This window comes from Spea bombifrons, chromosome 5 (assembly GCF_027358695.1).
Source record: "Spea bombifrons isolate aSpeBom1 chromosome 5, aSpeBom1.2.pri, whole genome shotgun sequence".
Lineage (NCBI taxonomy): Eukaryota > Metazoa > Chordata > Amphibia > Anura > Pelobatidae > Spea > Spea bombifrons.
The window spans coordinates 81,906,439-81,929,635 of record NC_071091.1 but is presented as its reverse complement, the minus strand read 5'-3'; the positions used below and the strand labels follow the sequence as shown (position 1 = coordinate 81,929,635).

General features: G+C 44.5%; 1 long non-coding RNA gene across 1 annotated transcript; it reads right to left on the bottom strand.

Annotated features, from left to right (window-relative positions):
- Positions 1 to 18,268: 18,268 nt before the first annotated feature.
- On the bottom strand, positions 18,269 to 18,610 carry LOC128497405 (uncharacterized). The gene is made up of 2 exons (XR_008354312.1): positions 18,496 to 18,610; positions 18,269 to 18,397 (listed from the first exon to the last, which is right to left on the bottom strand). It is a non-coding gene; the product is annotated as an uncharacterized LOC128497405 (long non-coding RNA).
- Between the last annotated feature and the right edge of the window lie 4,587 nt (positions 18,611 to 23,197).

Below are 23,197 nucleotides of genomic sequence, written 5' to 3'. Positions count from 1 at the left end.
ACCCTCCTAGCAGAAGCGAGTGCTACTAGAAGGACAACCTTGTAGGTGAGCAGCTTTAGAGAGGTATCCTCTAGAGGCTCAAAAGGAGATGTGGTGAGTTGGTGCAACACGAGGTTAAGGTCCCAAGGTGGAACCGACGGACGGAGCCTAGGGCGAAGTCTGCACATCCCCTTAGAAAATCTGGAGATCCAGGGAAGGGAAGCCAGATTGGAGTCCAAGCAGTTGCTGAGAGCAGAGATCTGGACCCTGATAGTAGCAGGTTGTAACCCGTTATCAAAGCCGTCTTGTAAAAAGCGTAGCACCTCATGGATGGGTGGAGAGGATACTTCGTGCCCATAGCACCAGGTGATGAACGTTTCCCAAACCTTCTGGGATTTTGCAGCCGTAGTTTTCTTGCGGCTGGAGAGAATCGTTTCCATTACTGATGAAGTTAATCCCCTTGAGGTCAGGATCTCCCTTCAGAAGCCATGCTGAGAGGTTGAGCCGGGAGGGATCTGGGTGGAGAACAGGGCCTTGAACGAGAATATCCCTCACCTGAGGAAGAAGCAGGTGCTCGTCTACGGCCAGGTTGATAAGGTCCGAAAACCAGAATCTTCGAGGCCAGAAAGGAACAACCAGGATGACACTGAGGGTTTCCTCGAATCTTCCGGAGCACTCTGGAAATAAGGGGAAGCCGAGGAAAAACATACGCGAGATCGAAATCCCAGGTCTGCGTCCAGGGCTCGGGGACGGCCGACTGGAGAGAGAGGAAAAAAACTCCTGTACCTGTTCGGTTAGGTGCGTGGCCATCAGGTCTATCTGAGGAGTACCCCATTTCTCCGTGATGAAAGCGAAGACCCTTTTGTGTAAGGACCATTCTCCCGGAAGTACTGAGTTCCTGCTGAGGTAATCCGCCTCCTGATTCAGTGAACCCTTGAGATGAACCGCGGAGAGAATGCAGAGACTGAACTCCGCCCATCGGCAGATCTGAGCGGTCAGGGTCTGCAGGCGCCTGCTTCTGGTGCCATCTTGTTTGGACAGATAGGCTACAACGGTGACATTGTCTGAAAGGATCCTGATGGACCTGTGTCGCAGGATTGTAGACCAGAACCTTAGAGCCCTCCAGACTGCTAACAGAAAATTGATGTGCAGGTCTGATTCCCGAGGAGACCAAGTTCCCTGGGTAATATTGCTTCCCATAACAGCACCCCAGCCTCTCAAACTGGCGTCGGTGGAAATTACCACCCAGACTCTCGTCTGCCAAGAGAGCCCCTGTGAGAGATTCTGGCTGTCAGCCACCATCGGAGTGACTCCCGAACGAAGGGGGAAAGTTGGACGTTCTTGCGAAAGGACATCCTGGAGCGATCCCAGTGATCCAGCAGGAACTGTTGAGGAGGTCTTGCATGAGCAAGTGCCCAGGGAACCGCTGAGATGGAGGAGGTCATTAGGTCGAGCCAAGACATGATGGCTCTAAAGGACACTGACTTGTTCGATAGAACCGCTTGTGTGAATTCCCTCAATCTTGGGATCTTGTCCCGAGGGAGAAACGTCCTCTGTACGTGTGAATCGAGGATCATTCCCAGAAAGGTACGACGTCTGTTTGGAAGTAACTGTGACTTGAGTCTGTTTACTAGCCATCCTAGGTTGTGGAGGGTCCTGAGAAAAAACTCCAGATGGGACTGGAGCAAAGTTGCTGAGACCGCTACGAGGAGCCAAACGTCCAGATATGGGACCACCTTTATGCCTTTTTGCCTCAGGAAGGCCACGACCACCGACATGAGCTTCGTGAAGATCCGAGGTGCTGAAGCAATTCCAAACGGAAGAGCCCGAAACTGAAAATGTCGAATCGCTTGAGGTAATGGAACCGCCAGACGGAGGAATCTTGGTGGTCTCTTCTGATGGGAACATGTAAATAGGCATCCCGCAGATCTATGGTGACCATGAAGTCCCCTGAAGAAATGATCTCTGTGGCGGACTTCAGGGATTCCATCCGGAACCTGTTGTATCTGATACAGGTGTTCACCACCTGTAGGTTGATTAATAGCCTGAATTTCCCGGATGGCTTTGAGTAGGTTCCCTCTCCTATCTCTTGATAAGGAACCGGGACCAGAGCTCTTTCGAGAATTAAGTTGTTGAGCGTGGAGAAGAAACCCGATCTTTTCCAAGGATCTGCAGGGGGCATGGACAGCAGGAATTTCCGGGCAGGTAGGCGAGTAAGCTCCAGAGCATAGCCTTGTTCTATGATGCGAAGGACCCAGGGGTCTGAGGTGATCTCTTCCCAGGCATGAATGAAACCGGTCAACCTGCCCTCTACCTAAAGCCTGCTGGCGTCAGAACCTTCCTGCTTTACTGTCCCTGCCTCTTCCTTTTAGGAATCCCCCTCTTGCGTAGGGTTTACCCCGAAAGGACTGGTAGTCCTGATTGGAGGTTCAGGGCCTGTAGGACTCTCTCTCTCTTGGAGCTCTGTAATAATTCGATCTGAAACGAGGTGGTCCTTTCCTCTGAGGTAACCAGTGCTTGTCCCCCGTGGTGGATTCTAGGAACGTGTCGAGATCGCTGCCGAAGAGGTGGCTCCCCTGGAACGGAATGCTGCACAGCTTGTGTTTAGAGGCATTATCAGCAGACCATGACTTAAGCCAGAGTGCTCGCCTAGAAACCGCTGAAAGCGCAGTGGCTTTAGCAGACGTACGAACTAATTCAATGGAGGCATCGGAGATGAAATCAACTGCTAAGCAGGTGTCTGACAGGTTGCTAGCGACCTGCTCAGTCTCTCGAATAGCTGCAAGGTCTTCCACCGCCTGTTGGAGCCAGATTTTAATGGCTCTAGAAGTTGACGCCATAGCAATCGCTGGACGAAATTCGCCACTGCTGCTTCAAAAGACCTTTTTGCAGACCTCCGCCCTCTGGTCCATGGGGTCTTTGAAATGGGCCGCGTCTACCAACGGAATGGCTATTTTTTTTTTTTCGTGGCCTTGGTTACTGCGGTGTGGCCTTCCCAGGCCTCAGAATTCTAATTATCAAAAGGAAAAAGCTTCTTGGTTCTCAAGGATGTGAAGAATCTCCTGTCAGGAAATTTCCACTACTCTGTGATAATGGCAGAAAGAGAATTGTGGACTGGAAAGGTCTGCGGTTTCCTAGAGTGACCCTGAAAAGGATCTGGTTTTGCAACTGGTATGTCCTCCTGTAGATTCAGAGTAGAGTTTCCCTGTTTCTGTAGTCATATTCAAAAAGAAGCCGAATAATCTTCCGGGTTGTCCGGGAGGTAATTTGGTGGACCCTGCTGGTAAGGTTGTTGCAGGGGTGCCTGAGAGGGGCTTGCCATGGCTCGAAAACAGTCAAAGGTAGACTGAAGTTCCCCCTTCAACCAGGAGGTAAATTCCGTTGTGGAAACTTCTTTAGGCCGAGAGCAGGAGTTGCACGTTTTGACCGAAGGGTCATGCAGGGTCTTTTTGCAGGATGAACAGGCTTGTGTTTTGACTTTCCCACAGATTTCCTATGTGGGGAGGCTTCAGGAGGGATATCCTGATTTTATCTGACATGACTGAGGAGAAGACACACAAGCTGTAACTGCAGAAAAACAATGGCATAGGCAACGTAAAACTTCTTCCAAGCAAAGAGGGCAACACCTACTTGAAATGGCAGTAGACAATCCTCAGGCACGGGCAGGCACAATAGCAGAGAGGTAGATGCAAAACTACAGCACAGAAACCAACAGCAAGGAAAGATCTTACCCATTCTGGCATTGTATACAGAGGCATTTAGGTGCCCAGGGCCGGAAACCGCACATCCGGAAATTCCCAGCCAATTGACCTCTCATGACCCCGGGTCGCTGCACCGGAAGTGAAGCCGATTGGAGATCTGAACGTGTGCCGAGAAAACCGGCACAGCCGGTTAGAGATCTCCTCCTGCCGTGCCACACTCTGAGGATTCCCCGGGACGGAGTGAACCGGAGCCTGGGGATATACATCCCAGTGAGCCCCCTGGGCTGTGGGCAGAGCCGAACGAGGACTGAGCCTCGTGTGCGTTGCCGCGATACACGCGGAGTTGCAGTCTCCGAGGCTGCCGCACGAACCCTGGATCCCCACGGGACCGCTGCCGGGTATCAGAAAAGGACGCCCCCCCGGGGCTCCGAGAAAACAAAAAAATGAAGGAAAGGTAAGCTTCAGCCTAACCGCTACCTGAGTAGGGCAGGAAACAACACTGGGGAGGAAGGGGGAGGTCTCCTTTTTTTATAGTATTTCCTGCCCTACCTGGTAGGCGGAGCCTTCTCTTCTCATGTGCCACCTGGAATGGCAAGGGAAAAATATATATAAATAAAATTAAAAAATGAAAAAATAACAGCACTGACCTGAAAGTCCAGGGTGCTTCCAGGTCAAATGCTGGGCTGATGATGATCAGATCACTCCTGGCCAATAGGAGGGATCGGATCATTGTGGCAGCCCATGGATGACCCTGCCCTACAAAGAGAGAGGGGTCATCTAGGGTAATTATGAAAAAACACAAATTATTAATAATAATAAAAAAAACAACATAATTGTTACCGGATCACTTGTCGGTGACATTTTAAGTCGCTGATTATTGATCGGTCTCCCTGATTGATGTCAGCGGCCTAAACCTGTCACTTACAAGTAATCTGATTAAAAAAAAAAAATATTTAAAAAAGTTTAAAAATTGAAATGCGCATGTTACAGTTTTGCCCTCAAAAATAGCTTCCTCAAAAAATGCATGAACCATGCATGTGAGGCCTTGTTGGAATCATGGGATGTTGGTTAACAAAATGTGGCGTTTTCTTCCACTGTTGCACATATGCTGTGCAAGAAATAAATTGCAACATTGAAATGTATGCGTTAAAAACGCAATAAAATACATTTTCCGTGAAATTTTGGCAGACATCAATGAAGAAATGACTGCCTGAAAACTGTCAAAATTACCCTAGTTGAACACCTTGACTTTTGACTGCTGCTCATAAATATATACTTTTATGGGGTAATTTACAGTGGGGGGCTTCCAAAATGTCCCAAATAGGATATGGGCCCAGTAAACCAATTTCTGAAAATTCCAAATTTGAAAACTAAAATGCGCATGTTCCAGTTTTGCCCTCATAGCTTCCTCAAAAAATGCATGAACCATGCATGTGAGGCCTTGTTGGAATCATGGGATGTTGGTGAACAAAATGTGGTGTTTTCTGCAGTTACACATATTCTATACAAAATATAATATAAAATCTAAAGCAACATTGCAACATATGCAAAAAAAAACAGATACCTCAAAATTTGGCAGCAATTGGCGATAAAATCCCTGTTTGAAAAGTGTCAAAATGACCCTAGTTGTACACCTTGACTTATCTACTGTTCATAAACACATAATTTTTGGGGGATAATCAGTATCTGTGACAACTATTGCAGTTATTAGACTACCATGCCAAATTTGAAAAAAAATACATTTCAAAAACGTGGTCAAAATAGATGAAAATCCTGGCCATGTTGGGTGGTTTCCAAATCAGGACAAGTTAATGAATATATTTGGGATAACTTTTTCCCATTGGTTCAATGTGTGTACAATTTGTATGTATACAAAACTGTAAAAAAAAAATTTTTTTTTTTCATTTTCCCCCCACTTTTTCCAGTTTATTTCAAACAAAACAATGTACTACCCATCTTAATATGATTTCAAATGAAAGCCCTACTTGTGCTGAAAAAAACAATATATGATTTGTGTGGGTGCACCAACTGATAAGAGAAATTACAGTTGAAGAAAGACATAGCAAAAACACAAAAACGGCTCCGGTCCTTTAGCGACAACTTAGTATCAAAATCCCGGTCCTGAAGGGGTTAAAAGACAAGCTTTCAAGGGTTATCCTCTCTTCATCAGGTCCGAAGCAATACTAATCAACATGATAGAGGTTACAGCTTCACCCTTTTACATACACACAATATATTATATATATATATATATATATATATATATATATATAGATATAGATATATATATATTTATATAAAAATAAAATCTTTGTGGGAGATTCAGATGGTAAAGGTTCTCCATGCAGTTTTTAAAAGAAAGACTCTCTCTCAAGATCTAAAATCTTTTTATATTGAACCCTGGTTGTTCCCTAGGTGGGTCAGAGGGGTTTGGCCTTGACAGTTTATGGTCCACTCCATCATACCTGTCAAGAGCCCAGTACAGACTCCTACCCGAGAATGCAGTAGTCTTCCCAAAACTAGCCATTTACAACACACCATGATAATTTTGATATGATCATATTCCTCATATCTTTATAAATCTTTAGACACCAAACACACTAGATTTATCTATTTTGGAAAGTAGCCATTCTCATCCATTCTCATCTCACAGGGCACCCAACAAACTGATACAACCTGGGCAATCTAAATATACATTCATATTGGACCCTCTCACAATACGTATACATGTTCGATATTTCATTGTATGTGGTTATGCTCTGACTTACAGGTTATTCAGAGGACATATCCCCATATACATTATGACCCCCCACATTTGGCTCTGGTGATCCTTATCTTCTATGTACATTTTATGGCATAGGCCTGGTGTTACAAAACAGAGGTTTCCTGATCAAAGTCAACCATAATGACTATAACAACAAACAAAAAACATATTATATTGCATACCAAATGCCAATTCATGAATTGACATTACAGGAGGTGTCTGGCATAAGCGGAGGTTGCCAGAGAAGAGGATGAAGGTCCTCTGCAGCGCTGGGGGGGGGGGTCTGAATCTTAGTCTTATAATCAGACCTCTATTTGAGGTTGGATTTTAAGACAACCTCGAATATAAGATGAGGGATATTTTTCAGAGCATTTGCTCTGGGAAAAAATAAGTCTTATATAAGAGCAAATACGGTAATTATACATAATGTCCACTGTCCCCAGTCAGAGACAGGATGCAGATTTATTACCATGCTGATTGTCTATTGTGACCCATCCTCTCACAAAGGCAATCTGTCTTCTAAAATCAGCAATGCCACTCTGGTAATATTCTAGTTTGTAGGCTGCACCACTTACTTGTAGAGTGTATGGGTCCTGTTTTTTTCTTTTTCTTTACACAAATCTGCACTAATTAATTAGTCTTATTAAACTGGATGTGAAATACCAATAACAAATTATGGTGGGTAAAGATGATGGAAAACCCTTCCACTTAAAATTAAGGGGGTAGTAGAAGCATTATTAAACACTCATCTACAGACACCAGACAAGCCCGAAGTTTTTTTTTTTTTTTTTCCTCAGAAATCTCATGGTGCTGCCACAACCACCAATCTGCAAATAACGTCAACAATGATCACCTTTTGCCTCTTTATCCACTTTATACATGGAATCCTTGAAAGTAATTGCCCGCTGTACAAGACAGCCTTTAGACAAAATTTGGGTAAACTGGATGTGGTGAGGCAATGATAAAGCATGATGCATGGAGCTGGATGTATGTGGCAGTCCTCACTATCCAAGCTCCTTTATGATTACTACACACGTAGGCAGAGCCGGCCTTAGGTGTTCTGGCGCCCTGTGCGGACTACTCCTCTGGCGCCCCACCCATCCCAAAAAAAGAAAGGAATAAAAACTTGTAACAAAACCCCAATCACTATATACTACTCCAAACATTGATGTGGTGTAGGCCTACCACTTCATCGTCTGGCTTAGTAGTAGGGATGCACCGAAACGAATTCTGGACTGTAACCGAAAGTGCAGCATTTACCTGGCCAAAACCGAATATGACCCCCCCACACCATAAAAAAAATCTAACACTTTTATTTAAAGTAAGTAACACACCAAAATAGGACAAAACAATTAAATAACAATATATATATATATATATATATATATATATATATATATATATATATATATATATATATATAATTAACACATACCCAGATTCCAGGATGTACTCGCAGACTTGGCATGATAGGAGTATGATTGCCCTATCTACCCCTTCTCACTCCCTTCTCCCTATCTACCCCCTTTCCCCTGTCTCACTCCCTTCTCCCTATCTACCCCCTCCTAACTATCTACCCTTTCCCTCTTTGAAGTTCACTTACCTTTCAGGACTCCTGCGGTGGGGGTGCAAGGCCTCTGCCTCCCAGCTCTGCCACTGTATGGAACAGTATAGAGTGATGGGAGTTATGATGTACTTTTAGAGCATGAAAAAGACATTGGAAACGGTACAGCATAACACCCATCACTCTCACACACTTACCAATCTACACGTATACACCAATCCACACGTATACACCAATCCACACACATATATATACACTAATCCACACTTACCAATCCACACACATACCAATCCACACATATATACCAATCAGGCCCGGACTGGGACAAAAAATAGGCCCGGGCATTTAAGCCTGAGCAGCCCATATTTATTTATTTATTTATTGTTAAAGCCCACCCTTCATGTACCATCTTTGCATTTAATAATTCACACAAATCATTAACACATTCATTAATGCAGTCTCACAAATCATTCACACAATTCATCCTCACATGAATTCATTAATTGTCATACGCAGTAGAGCTGAAACAACGAATCGATAAAATCGATAATAATCGATAACGGAAATCATCGATAACGATTTCCGTTATCGATTAATCGAGTGATCAATTCGTTGTTGGAGCACTCGGCTCCTTTTACTTACCTCCGCGAGCGTTCCCCGCTTCTGCTACACGCTCTGCAGTCTCCGCCTTCTTTCAGCTACGTGACGGATGTGACGCGTTCCGGAGGTAAGTATTCTTCATGTCTATGTGCACGGATCGCACAGAGCGAATCGCTCTGTGCGAATGGAGCCACTCGCACAGAGCGGTTCGCTCTGTGCGAGTGGCTCCATTCGCACAGAGCGGTTCGCTCTGTGCGAGTGGCTCCATTCGCACAGAGCGGTTCGCTCTGTGCGAGTGGCTCCATTCGCACAGAGCGGTTCGCTCTGTGCGAGTGGCTCCATTCGCACAGAGCGGTTCGCTCTGTGCGAGTGGCTCCATTCGCACAGAGCGGTTCGCTCTGTGCGAGTGGCTCCATTCGCACAGAGCGGTTCGCTCTGTGCGAGTGGCTCCATTCGCACAGAGCGGTTCGCTCTGTGCGAGTGGCTCCATTCGCACAGAGCGGTTCGCTCTGTGCGAGTGGCTCCATTCGCACAGAGCGGTTCGTGAGTGTGGGTGCAGGGCAGAGTGGGGGTGGGGGTGGGGGTGCAGGGCAGAGTGGGGGTGGGGGTGCAGGGCAGAGTGGGGGTGGGGGGTGCAGGGCAGGAGACTGGGTGCAGGGCAGAGTGGGGGTGGGGATGCAGGGTGTGAGTGTGGGTGCAGAGCAGAGTGGGAGACTGGGTGCAGGGCAGAGTGGGGGTGGGGATGCAGGGCAGGGTGTGAGTGTGGGTGCAGGGCAGAGTGGGTGCAGGGCAGAGTGTGAGTGTGGGGGCAGGGCAGAATGTGGGGGCAGGGCTGGGTGCAGGGCAGAGTTAGAGACTGGGTGCAGGGGCACAGTGCAAAGTGCTGGGTGCAAAGTGCCAGTGCTGGGTGCAAAGTGCCAGGGCTGGGTGCAAAGTGCTGGGTGCAAAGTGCCAGGGCTGGGTGCAAAGTGCAAAGTGCTGGTGCAAAGTGCTGAATGCTGGGTGCAAAGTGCTGGATGCAAAGTGCCAGGGCTGGGGCAAAGTGCTGGGTGCAAAGTGCCAGGGCTGGGTGCAAAGTGCTGGGTGCAAAGTGCTGGGTGCAAAGTGCAAAGTGCTGGGTGCAAAGTGCAAAGTGCTGGGGCAAAGTTTCTTGAACAGTAATAGTCCACCTCTTTTCAGAATGTTTGGGGTTATTTTGTTTCATAAATATTGTGTTTGGGTTCTTGTACTTTGAAAATATTGTTTTTGTATTACATCATAACAAAATAAGAATGTTAATGTAAATTTTAAGTTGTTTTTTAACATCCAGTTCATTAAATTCTTTTAAATAAACGAAAAATTTGCATATTGTTTTTTTTTTTCCGATTAATCGATTAATCGAAAAAATAATCGGCCGATTAATCGATTATTAAAATAATCGTTAGTTGCAGCCCTAATACGCAGTCACACAATTCATCCACACATTTATTCATTCATTCTCATACGCATTCACACTACCTCCTCTCTTCATCTTATCGCAACTACCCCCTCCTAACTATCTACCCTACTACTCCCTCTTTGAAGTTCACTTACCTTTCAGGAGTCCTGCGGTGGGGATGCAAGGCCTCTGCCTCCCAGCTCTGCCACTGTATGGAACAGTATAGAGTGATGGGAGTTATGATGTACTTTTAGAGCATAATTAGATCATGAAAAAGACATTTGAAATGGTACAGCATAAACACCCATCACTCTCACACACCTACCAATCCACACATATACACCAATCCACACGCATATATACCAATCCACACGCACATATACCAATCCACACGCACATATACCAATCCACACGCACATATACACTAAGCCACACATATACCAATCCACTCTCACTGAATGTTTTCCTACCTTTCCTTTTTTCTCCTTACAGCTCCTTTTCCTCCTCTTCTTCAGTTCTTCTGTCTTCTCTGTCAAACCGGTTCAACCCAGCTTAAAATCACTCAAGGGAACCGGAGGTCTGTTAAAGACCTCCGATACCGCTCCCTTGCGAGCCTGCTCCTCCAGCGGCGGACATTACTGTCCGTCTCTGGAGGGGTGCCGGGTGCCCCCCTGATGAGCGGCACCCGGTGCGGACCGCCCCCCCCCCGGTAGGTACGCTACTGGCGGCAGCGTACCCCGTGGCGGCGCCCCCTGGAGTGTGGCGCCCTGTGCGGTCGCACACCCCAAAGGCTGGCCCTGCACATAGGCAGTCAAGGTGCAAGAGTGATGCTAGCTATATCTTCTGTATTTCAGGATTCATAAAGAAGTGAGGAATAAACACTAATAAGTATTGACAGGCAATAATGGAACTTCTATGGAAAAAATAAACTCATGTAAGTCAAGTTTTCATTTTGAATAACTAGGGTAATTCACGGGATGGGAAATACCGTATTTCCCCATGTATAAGACGCACCTTTTTTTTTAAAAAAAGAATTGGGGTCTAAAAACTGGGTGCGTCTTATACAATGGTGGTAGATTTTTTTTCTTTTTCGGAAAGGGGACCTGCTGCTTACCTCACTGTTGTTCAGCAGCGTCTCTTGATCCATCATGGCGGCACAGGAACAGGAACTGACCGGAGTCATGTAACCAAAGAAAAATGGGCACTCACTGGTCTTTGTAGTAAAGTGCGTTTAACACTGGTTTATTTGAATCAGCCCGGCCACCTCCGGTCCTCTCTCAAGGTCTTGAGACGTTGGCCGTCCTGATTCCAAAAAATTAGTGTTAAACGCACTTTACTACAAAGACCTGCGAGTGCCCATTTTTCTTTGTTTTTTTGGAGCACCGGTCAAATAAAGGCCTGTGTATACTAACAGTATTTTTGAGTGTGCAGCCGCTCCCTTTGGTGTGTGTGTGTAGGGGGCACAGGGAGGCTGAAAGTGCTAACAATTGCTAGCATCAATCACACGCATATCATGCATTACAATAACTTTATGTCATATTTTTCCAATTTTGGGCCAATTTAGGTGCGTCTTATACATGGGAGTGTCTTATACTTGGGGAAATACGGTAATCATTAGTAAAATCACAACAACATCAAATATAATTCAAAATAAATAAATTTTCTTTCATAATTTGAGAGACAATGTGCTGAAAACAACTGTAGACCGGTGAGTACATTGTTACATAGGTATGATTATTGTATTATTTGGGTTCCATCTTAATGTACCTCACTTTATAATGTGCATATCGACGAGGATTTGAGGATCTAAAAAAACGTGTCTACTAGTAAACAGATCAAATGAGATTATCACAGGCAGGCATTTGAAAACATGCTGCCACTCAAAGTCGCATTACCTACACTACAAGCTAATGAAGCCAATCCTATCAATACTTTTGCTTTAGCTGTAATTCAGAGTCTATGCAGAAGTGTGCTTACTTTACCAATATGAAAATTAGATAAGCAAAAGGTATTCATGCATAATGTTTTTTCTTAAATGTGGTGTTAGAACCATGCCAACAACAGGAATGTGACTGATGACTGCTATGTTGCTTTGGGTTGCTATGGCAGAAAGACCACTTATCGAACTTTGCTTTATAAATAGCTTTTTGCAGCAGTTAACAGCAAGCTGACCCATTAAGACTGCAGCAGAAAACTTTTTTTTTTGGTCTGTTAGTTTATACCATCTTGGTCCCTTGGCTCCTAACTTATATGTACATTTGTGCAGCCCTAACAGAAAATCATGATTACATAAATTGTATTTAGTGTTATATAGCACCCACGATATCTGTATTACTATAACAAACATTCAAATTGACAATATATTATTAATATGATTCATACATTAAAACTTCTTGGGAGCTTACAGACTATTAGTCGAAGTGAAACAGTACAGATGATGTGGCACTTCTTGGGTCAGATGGAGAAGTCAGTGAAGACAGAGGCAATATAAGGTTTCTAGAAAGCAGTTTACAGGCATTACATAGGTAGATTGAATGCTTCTCTGAACACATGTTTTTTTTTTGTGATCATTTAAGTCTGACAGAATGGGATGGGGAGTTCTAGAGAATAAGCACACCTGTGGGAAAATCCTAGAGACTTGAGTTAGAGGAAGTGATAACACAAGAGATACACAAATGATGGCTGTAGAGAAGAGGATGGTTGGGAAAGTATTTGGAGTGAACATCAGATTGGCTGGCTGCACAGCGTTGTAATTTAATTCCGGAGGGTACGGAAAGACTAGCATCTCTTCCTCAACATTCAAGTTATGCAGTCAGTCCAACTACCCTCACACATGCTTCCCTTTTCATTGACTGCCTTTTGAAACATTAAATTCCCCAGGTTTGTCCCTGCCCCAATTGTTTATGTAGTTTACAATTATGTTGTAAACTGGATTGTACAGTTTAACTGCATTCACACTCAACTGCCACTGCAATCGAATACCCTGTTTTGTGATGTGGATTCTCTGTATCTATATAGTATGGTGCAGACACAGGAGGAGTACATATGCCCTTGGGTAGAAAGAGTTCACAACCCGAACTGCTTGTTTCAGATGGAGAGGCACAGACTACCGGGATCATATAGCCGTTTACCTTGGCACAGGTATGCACATTCCGACTCAGCATCATTGTTATCGGCACTAGGAGCCGTGTCTGTATGGCGGCGGACGCCCGTTTTAAAAGTGTTTAGGAGACAATCAACGATCACCTCTTAAACTTCAATGGTGTTGCTGAAATGCCAAACACTCACCCCAGGACGGACTGTGACCACTCCGGAGAGCGGTCACAACCGCCACTGCGAGTACCTTTGCCAACCGCAAGATGGCGGCCACCCTGTAAAAAAAATTACAAACCCATGCATGTGGGGTATCACTGTACTCAGGAGATGTTGTTGAACACATATTGGAGTGTCGTGTGACAGCGACATATACCAGGAGCTGTAAATTTATACCTAAAGTAGGTGTGTGGGGAAAAATACACACAAAAAATACTACTACAAACTTTGAAAAAATGCTGGTGGTAGAATTGGTGCATAGAAAGAGTTAAAATACCAGCATTTGAAATACCCTGGTGTGTCTAGTTTTCAAAAATATATGGTTTTATTTGGCACACTGAAATGGCCGAGCTCAAAGATGTACCAAATAGGGCATGGGCAGTAGATCACCAAATGCCAAAGTTCAACATTGAAAAATGTGCATGCCCCAAATGTGGCCCTTTGCCCCCCAAACAGCCAGAGGTGTCTAGTTTTCAAAAATATATGATTTGAGTGGGTAAATTGCATTGGTCGGCTTCAAAGATACCCGAAATGGCACATGGGGGGGGGGGGAATTACCAGATTTGGAAAAAGAGTAATTTTACTTACCGTAAATTCTTTTTTCCTTAGTATAGTGTCAGTACCATGGGGTGCCGCTCTTCCTAGGGACAAGGACCTAGAAACGAAGAGGTTAAGATCCCCTTAACCCCTCCTACTCCACCTATAATAGCCCCGGCCGCCCCAATACCTCCAGTAAATACCAAGAACACAAGATAGCTTGCAAAAATTGATTTTTAATACAAAACGATAAGGGAGGGAAAGCTGTACTGACACTATACTAAGGAAAAAAGAATTTACGGTAAGTAAAATTACTCTTTTTCCTGTCATATAGTGTCAGTACCACGGGGATATAGCAAGATACCCCCTCTGGGTGGGAATACAGTCACGAGGTAACCGCCTGGAGCACCTTACGCCCGAAATCAGCATCAGAGGAGGAGAAGATGTCTAGCCGGTAATGCTTGACAAACGTGTGAAAGGAAGACCAAGTGGCTGCCTTGCATATTTCTTCCGGGGATGCAGAAGACCTCTCAGCCCAGGATGTAGCCATAGCTCTGGTGGAGTGAGCAGTAACGCGAGATGAAAGAACCTGACCGCTGAGATTGTAGGTCAAGCGAATAGTGTCGGAAAGCCATCGGGATATCGTGCGCTTGGAGGCCGCCTGGCCTGTACATTGACCAAAATAATTGACAAACAATTGATCCGTAGAGCGGAAAGAAGTAGAGCGATCAATATAAATCCGTAGAGCTCTGCGGACGTCTAGAGTGTGCCAGAGCGTTTCTTCCGGAGTAGTAGGTGACGGGAAGAAGGAGGGCAAAATCAACGGTTGATTGACATTAACTTCAGATATGACCTTAGGCAAAAAAGAAGGCTTGACGTACAAAACGACTTTATCTTGGTGAAAAATCGTAAATTCTGGAGCCGCGGAGAGAGCCTGAAGCTCACTGACCCTCCTTGCCGAAGTAATGGCCACCAAAAATGCCGTCTTGAGAGATAAAAACTTGCGAGACACGTCCTCTAAAGGTTCGAACGGTTCGGAGCAGAGTGCCTGAAGGACCAAGGTCAAATCCCAGGAAGGAAAATGTGCACGTCTGGGTGGTCGTTGAATTGTGACTGCCTTGAAGAAACGCCTGATGAGGACTTGTGAAGCCAATTCACACAGGAGAAAATGACTCAAGGCTGAAACCTGTCCTTTAAGGGTTGAGACAGTGAGACCCGCCGAAAAACCTTCCTGCAAAAAAGTCCAGAATGGAACTCGTAGAAGGAGAGGAAAAATCCAAACCTTGTGTAAGACGCCAGTGGAGAAATTTCTTCCATACTCGAAGATAAATAACGGATGTAGATCTTCGTACTGAACTCAGGAGAACCTCTGTCATAGAATCGGAAATGCCTCTGCTCTGGAGGATCATCCTTGCAGAAGCCAGGCCGTCAATTTGAATCGCAGAAGAACATCCCTGGAGAGGTTGTCGTTTTCCAGAAGACGGGAGGAGACTGGCAGTTCCCATACTGAAATCGCCATACTGAGCAGCTCCGAAAACCAACTTCGATTTGGCCAATAAGGGAGAACGGCTAACACTCTGGCTTTGTCTACTCGAATTTTGAGGAGGATCCGAGGAATCATCGCTACTGGAGGAAACACATAAGCCATCTTGAAAGACCAAATCACCGACATTCCGTCTAGTAGGGGAGGATTGTCCTGCTTGTAAAGGGAGGCGAAAATTGGCAATTTGCTGTTTTGCCTGGTCGCCATAAGGTCGATATCTGGCAGGCCGAATCTCTGAACCAGGAGAGAGAAGATGCTCTTGTCCAGGGACCAGTTTGCTTGGGAGCACTGAAATCTGCTGAGATCGTCCGCCAGGCCGTTGTCCACTCCTCTGATGTGCGTTGCCGCTAAATCCTCTAGATTCCTTTGGGCCCAGAGCATGAGCTCGTCTGACAGGGCCTGGAGCTTGGGAATGCGGGTGCCACCCTGCCTGTTTATATATGAGACTGTGGTGGCATTGTCGGACTGAATTCGTACAGCTTTTCCCCGCAATCTTGGACCGAATGTCTTGAGCGCCAGGAATACAGCTTTCAGTTCCCGGAAATTCGAAGATTGAGCCTGATCGGTCAAGGACCAGCTGCCCTGACAGCAGAGGCTGTTCCAATGAGCTCCCCAGCCTACCTTGGAGGCATCCATGGTGAGAGTGACCCATTGACGTGGCAGAAAAGATCGCCCCCGGGCGAGGCGCCCCTTTGCTTTCCACCAATTCAATCGGAGTAAGACGTGTTCGGATACCCTGAAGTTGATGTCCAGATCCTCCAGACTCCTGGACCACTGTTGAAGGATGTCCCACTGAAGGGGTCTCAATTGTGCCTTGGACCAGCTTACCGCTGGAATACAGGCCGAAAGGCTGCCCAGAATACTCATAGCCGACCTGAAGGAAAGGGTTGGATTCAGTTGTAAAAAGGAAACCTGATTCCTTACTCTTCTTATCTTTGAACGTGGGAGATGCAGCCTCAACAAGACGGAATCCACTATGAGCCCTAGAAATTGGATCTTCGTGGATGGGGTAAGGTTGGACTTCTTGTGGTTTATGATCCAACCATGTTGTTCCAAGCATCGGGTCGTAAACCTGAGATGTGACAGGAGTTCTTGAGAGGAACCTGCTTTTAGAAGCCAATCGTCCAGATAAGGGACAACTGTGATTCCCTCCTTTCGCAAAGCTGCTGCAACCGGGGTTAAAAGTTTTGTAAAAATCCGAGGAGCTGACGATAGGCCAAAAGGGAGAGAAGTGAACTGAAAGTGACGAAGCCTTGAGCCGACTCTTATGGCAAACCGGAGATATTTTCTTGAGGCTGTAGCGATTGGCACATGGAGATAGGCATCTTTTAGGTCTAACGTAACCATAAAGTCCCCTTGCCTTAAAAGGTGGGTAACAGTGAGAATGGATTCCATTCTGAAGTGACGGTAAGGAATGCAGGCGTTGACCCTCTTTAAATCCAGAATTGGACGGAAGGACCCATCCGGTTTTGAGACCAGGAAGAGGCGAGAATAGACTCCCTGAAACTCCTGATTCTTTGGAACAGGCTCTATGACACCTTTTTTGAGAAGGGTAAGGATTTCGGCAAACAGTGCTGAATTCTTCACCTGAGAAGGGTAGCACGAAATCAGGAAAAGGGGACGTGGGAGTTTGAAAAATTTTATCCTGTACCCGTCCGCAATGATCCTGAGGACCCAGGAGCTGTTGGTGGTTTGTGTCCATCTTGGCAGAAACCATTGCAAACGACCTCCAACACCGTCAGAACTTCCTGCCCTCGGGTTTCTTAGGATGTTCCTGAAACTTCCTCTCGTGTTGTTTACGAAAAGTTTGAGTCTTGAACACCGGTTGAAAAGGCCTGGAAGGTCTATACTGGAAACGTCTGTTCCATCTGTTCTTCCTATCCTGAGGAAGTGCCTTTTTAGTATCAGACATATGTCTGATCAGCTCCTCCAAGGGAGACCCAAATAGCTTGGTTCTTTCGAACGGTAAATCACACAAAGTAGACTTTGAAGCCGTATCTGCTGCCCAAGAGCGAAGCCATAAGGCTCTTCTTGCCACGGAAGACAAACCCATATTTCGGGCCGACAGTTTAAGGCTCTCTTCTGCAGCTTCCACCAGGAAACTATTAGCCAGCTTCAGGTTCTTAAATAACTTAGACAAACCGTCATCCATAGCGTCCGACAGACTGCTTTCTAAGGACTGCAACCAGATACCTTGGGCTTTAGCCACAGATGCGCTAGATAACGCCACTTTAGTCTGGAATCCTGATGACTGGAACACTCGCCTACATGACGTCTCTGCCCTCTTATCCATAGGGTCTTTGAGACCAGCGACTTCACTAATGGGAATGGTGGTACGTTTAGAAAGTTGAGCTATCTGGACGTCTACCGAAGGGACATCTTCCCATTTCTCATCACCCTGAAGGTGAAAAAGCTGCTTAAAGTGCTTCGAGATGAAAGCTCTTTTGCCTGGATTATGCCACTCCCTATACATGAGGTTTTGCATATTAGGTAGCATAGGTAACCCTTTAGGGTGCTTAGACCGGTCTGTATCTTGAAACAGCCGTGAAACCTCTTTAACAAATTTGCGCAGTTCCTGTGGAGGAAAGCTGGACTCATCCTCTGACTCTTCACTGGAGGAAGACGAGTATGATGAAGTAGAGGCCTCTCCAGAGGACCAATCAGACTGAGGGGAAGCCGATTCCCTTTTACGTTTGTGGGATTTAGCCTTAACGGGCTCCACCGGTTTAACTGCTGCAGCTTTAAACGTTTCAAACGTTTGCGCCAGGTTGTCCTGGAACCAGCCTAAAAAAGACTGCATGTCTTTATGTTTTTCTTTTGCCAAACTCTCAGCGGAGCAGGCATTGCAAAATTTCTTTTTTGAACCATCAGGCAAAGGACAGGCACATTCAGTGCACGATAAATGTTTGGTTTTAACCACAGCCTTTTTTGGAGCAGGTGTAACACATTTCTCCTTATCTGGTGAAACCGGACCAGACATCTAACATAAAAGAGAGAGGAAAAAAAAAAAAAAAAAAATTTTTAGAAAAAATATACAGGGCAGAGGATTTGAAGGGTTAAGATTAAATCAAATCCTACCTTACAACTCCTCAATCCGTGTGGGGGGGCTGGTGACACGGAAAAACCAGTGCTGACAAGCTCCTCTGCTGTCAGACTGGGTAGCACAGGTTTAAATATGAGAAAACAATTAAGTTTTCGCGCCCTGAACCAGAGAACTGCTTCACGCATGCTCAGTAGCGTGATCAGTACTCTTGGTGGAACGCAGCGCCCTCTGGCGTGCGTTCCACCGCTGTGCGCATGCTCCAAATACTTGCCGGCATAAAACTCCGGCGGCACTGCAGTTCCGTAACGTCCGCCGATGCGGACGGTACACCTCGCTCTGCTCACCACCCGGGGAGCAATCGGAGGAATCCCCCTGGACACAACCCGTGTGCCCCACCAGAAAAAAGAAGAAAAAAAGGTCCGTCCCTGACAAGGGACAAGGAAGAACTGGAGGTATTGGGGCGGCCGGGGCTATTATAGGTGGAGTAGGAGGGGTTAAGGGGATCTTAACCTCTTCGTTTCTAGGTCCTTGTCCCTAGGAAGAGCGGCACCCCATGGTACTGACACTATATGACAGGAAAAAATGGTTTTGAAATAGCAAAACACTACCTGTACCTGTGCCCCATAACGTGCAGAAAAAAACATAAAAACATTGGGTATTTCTAAACTCAGGACGAATAGTAGAATCTATTTAGCAGGTTTTTTTCATTACCTTTTATAGATGAGTAAAAGATTTTTCAACTAAAAGTTAGAAAATAATTTTTCACCATATTTTATACTTTTTTAAATAGTAAATAATATGATACAATCAAAACAATTTCATCTAAAGAAAGCCCTTCTTGTCCTATAAAAAACAATATATAACTTGTGTGGGTTCTGTAAACTGGAAAGAAGAAAATTACAGCTAAACACGAGCAGCGCAGAAATGTTAAAAACGGCCATTGTCACAAAAGGTACAAAAAAAAAAAAAATCAGCCTTTGTCACGAATGGGTTAAACATGCTCAGAAGCATACTTTTTGCACTATGTTGTGATAAAGATAAACATTGTTTTTAATAATAATAATAATAATAATAATAAATGAATGATCTCACCCTTTGAGACCTTCCTAATTGGTACGCTGGATTCATTTATTAGCCTCCCAGTGGTAAAACAGTAGAATTACATAATTCCAATAGACAAGCCAGCATAACATACGGACTAATCCACACTGAGAAAGCTGCTCCCCTCTGGAGGAAATGGAACATTACATTTTTATTCAATGCAATCTCCAGTCAAATAGTTTTATATTTAGTTCTATATCCACAATGCAAATGATTTGTTAAATCATTTATAGAGAGACAACAATTTACACAGAACTTTGCCGTATCCTTTACTTTGCAAACAGAAATCAGGACACGGATACACATAAGGTCCAGAGGGCTTTGCTCTGTGAATTATTATTTATATGGTGCTATCATATTCCAGAGCTGTAAAATGGGTTAATTGGACATTACAAGTAGTAACCTCATAACAATTTTGAATTATAGAAAACAAAACGGGAAAGAAGGCACTGCTCAAACAAGTATATTTACAGCTGCAATCAAAATCAGTCAACTTCCTTTGCAAATATCAATATAGATTGTACGCTCATTTGAGCAGGGCCTTCCTCACCTGTTGTCTCTGTTAGTCATTTTGTTATATTACATGCTACTTGTTATGTCCTGTCTACCCATTGTACAGCGCTACTGAATTTGATGGCGCTATATAAAACAATAAATAATATTAAAATAATAAAATCAGGTTTACTGTCAAAATTTACAGACTTTCAGCTGTTTGCATTGAACAAATCAAACAAAAGCAATTCAATACCCCAACACATCTAATGCTTCCAGTGGCTTCTCGAAATTCAACTTCTACGTTCTCAAAATTATTCAAACCGCTGATTTGGTCCAAATGAGAAGAGATCATCACCTAAAACAAACATGGAACAGGATACAGAGGTAGCAAAGGCACTACATTTTCCTAGAGACACCGTTAGAAGCATAGTTCGCAAGTTCAAAGTTAAAGGAACATTGGGTAAACTCCCTGGACGGGGCACAAAAAAGAAGCTATCAATGGCTGCAACCAGATTTGAGAAAAAACATCAAGTGACTGCAAAAGACTTGCAGTCAGACTTGGTGGCAACAGGCATTGAGGTTTCAGTGAGTACAGGAGGGCACATACTACACGCAGGTTTCCATGCAAGAACTCCAAGAGATACACTACTACCGACCCAGAAGCAAGAGAATATTGGCTCCAATATGCTCAAAATCATATAAACAAGCCACATCAGTCTTGGGATTCTGTTCCTTGCCCTGATGAAGCAAAACTGGAACTTTTCTGCCTGACAGATCAGCAGTATGTCTAAGGGAAGAAGAAAGCATACGCTGAGAAGAACAGCTCTGCCTACAGCTATCTACGGTGGTAGCTCGGTGATGCTCTGGGGCTGCTTTGCATCCTCTGGCGCTGGAAACCTGCAGCGTGTGGAAGGCAAGATGGACTATTTAAAGTATCAGGAAATCCTAGGAGAAAATGTCATGCTGTCTGTGAGGAAACTGAAGCTTGAGCGTCATTAGACCTTCCAACAGGACAATGATCCCACGCATACATCAACTTCCACCAAGGCTTAGTTGCAGAAGTAGCCCAGGAAGATTCTTCAGTGGCCATCACAGTCACTTAACTTGAGCTCCATAGAAAATCTGGTGGGATTTGAAGAAGGTGGTTGCAGCACCCAAACCCAAGAATATTATTGAACTGGAGGCCATTGCTCATGAGTTGGGCTAAGATTACGCAGGAATGCTGCCAGAAGCTGTTGTCTTGCTATGCATCTAGTTTGCAGCAAACCATAAAAGCAAAAGTACTAAAGATGCTTGCCATGAAGGGGTTCAATAATTTTGAGACTGAAGTCCTTATTTTGCATTTTCAGTTGAATTTGGGGAAGCCACTCGAAGCATTTATTGTGCTGAGCTATTTCAGTTGCTTCTGTTTGATTTGTTAATTGCAAACCCATGTATATTTCACATACATCCTGCCAGATCCACTCATATTTCACATACATACACCTGTATCACATGTATACTGTTGCTCTGCATATTTCACATCTACACAGCCAAAATCCTTGCATGTTTGACATCTATACAGATGGATACATGTATTTTCCCCATTTATACAGTTAAGGACTTTAGAACTTTAGAAGGTTTGACTTTTAGAAATAGTACCCACTGTCTTTTGTTGCAGTCTCTCTGTGGGCTTTTGAAGGGTCTCTTATCTCTCGAACGTTATTGTTCCTGTTTACAATGTAGGTTTGCACTTTTCCCATTGTTTTTCCCATTCATTTTCTTGTGAAATGTTCATCTCACCTCAACTCACCACATTATTGCTTTATTATCTTATAACGGATGATGTTAAATTTTAAAGTCAACAATGGATGAATCTGGCCGTACAGATCTGAAACATACAAGGATCCAACTATTTACCGTATTTGCTCGATTATAAGACGGCCCCCCCAAAATGTGAATATCCATTTAGAAAAAAAGAAAAAGCCTGAATATAAGACTACCCTATAAGAGTAGGTAGTCACATGTAAATTATTTTTTTTATATTTAATAAAAACTATGATTGAGAAATAATGCATTTTTCCCTTTTATAACCTGCCCCCCAGTTATGCCTTATACCCCCTTATATGCCACTCTGCCTTCCTGATAAGCCTTATACTCCCTATATACCCCTCTGCCCCCAGATACATAACCACCCAAATACCTGTCTTACCATAAATTAACCCTTTCCTCCCCACGATCTTCAAAAAAAAAAAAAAAAACCTAATGCCCAGAAAACCACAAAAAACTAGGCATGTGGGGTATTTCTGTAACCAGGAGAGGCTGCTGAACACTTTAGGCTGGATTCCTCTACCATAACATATACCATGTGCAAAATATCCTAAGCAACACAGATGTGTTGGCGAAAAAGCGCATGAAATTATTGCTACGGCTGACTTTGGCAGTGATTGATGGCCAAATGGCTGCATGGAAAATGTCCAAATGCTCCTGGTGAAATACTCTGGTAGACTGCTTTCCAAAAATGTATACTTTTATGGGAACATGTTCTCCTGTGGGACTGCTAAGCTGCTTCATAGATAGCATTGGCTTAGCACACACCGTGATCCAGTTTGCCGGCACGTTACAAATTATGCCCGGTAATGTCCAGAAAACCACAAAAAACTAGGCATGTGGGGTATTTCCGTAATCAGGAGAGGCGGCTGAACACTTTAGGCTGGATTTCTCTGCCGTAACACATACCCTGTGCCAAAAATCATCAGCAACACAGAAGTGTTGGTGAAAAAAGTGCAGGAAATTAGAGCAACAGCTGACTTTGGCAGTGATTGGCGGCCAAATGGTTGCATGGAAATTGTCCAAATGCTCTTGATGAGATACTCTGGGTTGTCTGCTTTACAGAAATATATACTTTTATGGGGGTATTTATAATTAGGGGGGGTGCTAAACAGGCCCAAATGAAACATAGGTCTACTAAAGCAAAATGTGAAAATTTCACGTTTGGAATCTATAACGCGCATGGTCCCGTTTGTGCCCTGTAATGTCCAGAAAACCACAAAAAACTAGGCATGTGGGGTTTTTCCGTAATCAGGAGAGGCGGCTGAACAATTTAGGATAGATTTCTCTGCCGTAACACATACCCTGTACAAAAAATCCTAAGAATACTAC